This window comes from Babylonia areolata, chromosome 5 (assembly GCF_041734735.1).
Source record: "Babylonia areolata isolate BAREFJ2019XMU chromosome 5, ASM4173473v1, whole genome shotgun sequence".
In the NCBI taxonomy this organism is placed as follows: Eukaryota; Metazoa; Mollusca; class Gastropoda; order Neogastropoda; family Buccinidae; genus Babylonia; species Babylonia areolata.
This window is the reverse complement of record NC_134880.1, coordinates 56,303,735-56,306,972: the sequence shown is the minus strand read 5'-3', so window position 1 is coordinate 56,306,972 and position 3,238 is coordinate 56,303,735. Positions and strand designations below refer to the sequence as shown.

Sequence of the window (3,238 nt, the reverse complement as noted above, 5' to 3'; positions counted from 1 at the left end):
AAACACTCTTTTACACTGTGGAGAGCAAAAAAAATGACATGAAAAGAAAAAGACACCGCGAAGCGGATTGGAACCACTAACCCATGGATCACTGCAAGTCATTCACCACCACTACAGTCCTCAGCTCCACCAGCTGAGCTATCACAGGACATGTAACATGCAAAAAGTCGATCGGGTGATACGTGAAAGCAAGCGTTCTCTGACACATGTCCTCATAAAACCTTCAATGCTTGGAAGTCTAGTGGCTGGGCCAATGGGAAAGCTTGACAGTGGACACGTGGGTGACAGTGGATCATCGCCTGCAGTGTCATCAGTGTCAGTTTCAGTAGCTCAAGGAGGCGTCACTGCGTTCGGTCAAATCCATATACGCTACACCACATCTGCCAAGCAGATGCCTGACCAGCTGCTTAACCCAACGCACTTAGTCAGGCCTTGAGAAAAAATAAAATTAAAAAATAAGATATAATGAAATATAATAAAATAAAATAACAAAACTGAAAAACTGAAAAAATATAAATTAATAAAATAAAATAAATAATAATAATAAGTAAACAAATAATAATAAATACATAAAAATACTACTACCAATAATAATATTTATTACGCGCAGAATCTTGATGAAGTCAACTCTAAGCGCGCACACACACACACACAAAAGACAACAATGATGATAAATAAGCAAATAAATGTAAAACATGCAGACACATGTTCACACACACACACACACACACACACACACACACACACACACACACACACACACACACATGCATAACAGATATGCAACAAACATAGTTTCAGTGTCACCAGAGAACCGTTACTGCCCGCCTTTTCCCTATTTGCTGGGTGGGGAGGGGGAGAGGGGGGGACGGGAGGGGGTAGGGGCGTAACGTCCCTTTGCTCTGGGCTCATGAAGAAGAGCAGCTATGGTGATGAGCCGTGCTGACGACACTGGACGATTTGGGTCAGCCTCTGCTGCGCTCTGGCCATGTTTGGGAACGTATGTCAGGCAAGCAGAGAGAGAGGGGTGGTGGTGCTGGAGGGGCCGGGGGGGGGGGGGGTGGAGGGGGCGATAGAGAGAGAGAGAGATGAAATGTTTTCATGTTTTTCGGCCATGGGCACATGAACAGTCAAGGGAGAGAGAGAGAGACAAGACAAGACAAGACAAATAGTTCACTGAACTGGGCCATTTGCCCATGTCAAAGGAAACTGTGGGGTAGGGATGAAAATCAGACGGAAAAAAAAACAGCGTACATTGTATGCCGAGGGTTTTGACTTTCATTATCCATCCATGTATCTCGATCTTAACTGGAATGCCTTATTCATGTAGATTGGGGGAGAGAGAGAGAGGGGGTGGGGGGGCTGGGGTGTCTTTACTTTGGTGTCATCATGTCCCTCCTCTGTCCTCTCTGCCTCCACACTCTCGTCGCTACTCTGTCCACTTCCCATCCCCCGTTCTGCCTTGTGTCCCCGCGCATATGCACACCCCTTACTTCCTCGGTCTGCATACACTGACATGCGCATACGTGCACTCACACACACACACACACACACACACACACACACACACACACACACACACACACACACACACACACACATATATATATATATATATATATATATATACATATATATTTACATATATAGATATAGATATATATACAAATACATACTCACGCATATATACGCACGCACGCACACACACACGCACACGCACACACACACACACACACACACACACACACACACACACACACACATACGCACACACACACACACACACACACACGCGCGCGCGCGCGCGCGCGCTGTCTTGCTCGTCAGGAGTACACATACATTTATTTCATCAGTGTTGTCATTTCGCTTCGTGACTTACAGAAAGGGAGGGTGGGGAGACAGACAGACTAGACAGACAGACAGGCAGACACATGCGGGCGCATTGATATGATTTCTGTGATAGTCTTCTTCTTCTTCTTCTTCTTCTTGGGCTGCAACTCCCACGTTCACTCGTATGTTCACGAGTGGGCTATTACGTATATGACCGTTTTTACCCCGCCATTTAGACAGCCATATGGAAGCAGCAGTATAGAAGTCTAATGAATGTGCCGCTTTCTTTATTCACAATGTCCGCCCTGCCCTCACTAGAAGAAAATAAGGTTACACTAAAAGTACTCTTTTTTGTAAGTACTGGTAACACAATCAGAAATAATAAGACAAATATACCTTGGCATTACAAAGACACTTCAGAAGCAGACAAACAAGATCAAAAAATGAATAATGACAGCATCCTACATTTTTTTCAATAATCTGATTTTTCCTTTTCTTTTCTTTCTTTTTTTTTTTTTTTTTTTTTTTTCATGTACATGATCACGGGAATGTGGCGGCAGTGAAAAAAAAAAAGTTCCCGCGAAGCGGATTCGAACCACTGACCTAAGGATCACTGGCAGTTTTTTTCACCACTACAGTCCTCCGCTCTACCAACTGAGCTATCACGGGATGTGTAACCTGCGCAGTCAGACGTTACATGACTAGTAGTCATCGCGACAGACACCTTCACAAAACGCTTAACGCCGCACCGAGGCCACATTCGCGCTGGTTCGAATCACGGCTCAGCCGCCGATATTTTCTCCCCCTCCACTAGACCTTAAGTGGTGGTCTGGGCGCTAGTCATTCGGATGAGACGATAAACCGAGGTCCCGTATGCAGCATGCACTTAGCGCACGTAAATGAACCCACGGCAAAAAAAGGGTTGTTCCTGGCAAAATTCTATAGAAAAATCCACTTTGATAGGAAAAACAAATAAAACTACACGCAGGAAATTATTTTTTTAATGGGTGGCGCTGTAGTATAGCGACGCGCTCTCCCTGAGGAGAGCAGCCCGAATTTCACACAGAGAAATCTGCTGTGATAAAAATAAATACAAATACAAATAACAGGGCCAGGGCTTGTCATTTGACGTGGGTCGTGGCCCTGAACAGTCGGGCAGTGTACGTGATCTCTCCATGGAATGGTCGATCTTTGCAGCGTCCAGAAAGTCTGCTACGTAGCTTACTGATTCTTTTATGTGTAGTGTTGGGCCTGTGCATTTTTGTTTGCGCTTTCATATCTGTGAAACCGTCAGCATGTTAGTTGCATATCTGTTGTGTGTGTGTGTGTGTGTGTGTGTGTGTGTGTGTGTGTGTGTGTGTGTGTGGTGTTTATTTACATTTATTTGCTTATATGTTTGTTTATTCAT

At 44.6% G+C, this 3,238-nt stretch overlaps 1 non-coding gene across 1 annotated transcript; it reads right to left on the bottom strand.

Annotated features, from left to right (window-relative positions):
- Nucleotides 1-2,405: 2,405 nt before the first annotated feature.
- Nucleotides 2,406-2,499, bottom strand: Trnay-gua (transfer RNA tyrosine (anticodon GUA)). Its single transcript has 2 exons — nt 2,463-2,499; nt 2,406-2,441 (listed from the first exon to the last, which is right to left on the bottom strand). It is a non-coding gene; the product is annotated as a tRNA-Tyr (tRNA).
- Between the last annotated feature and the right edge of the window lie 739 nt (nt 2,500-3,238).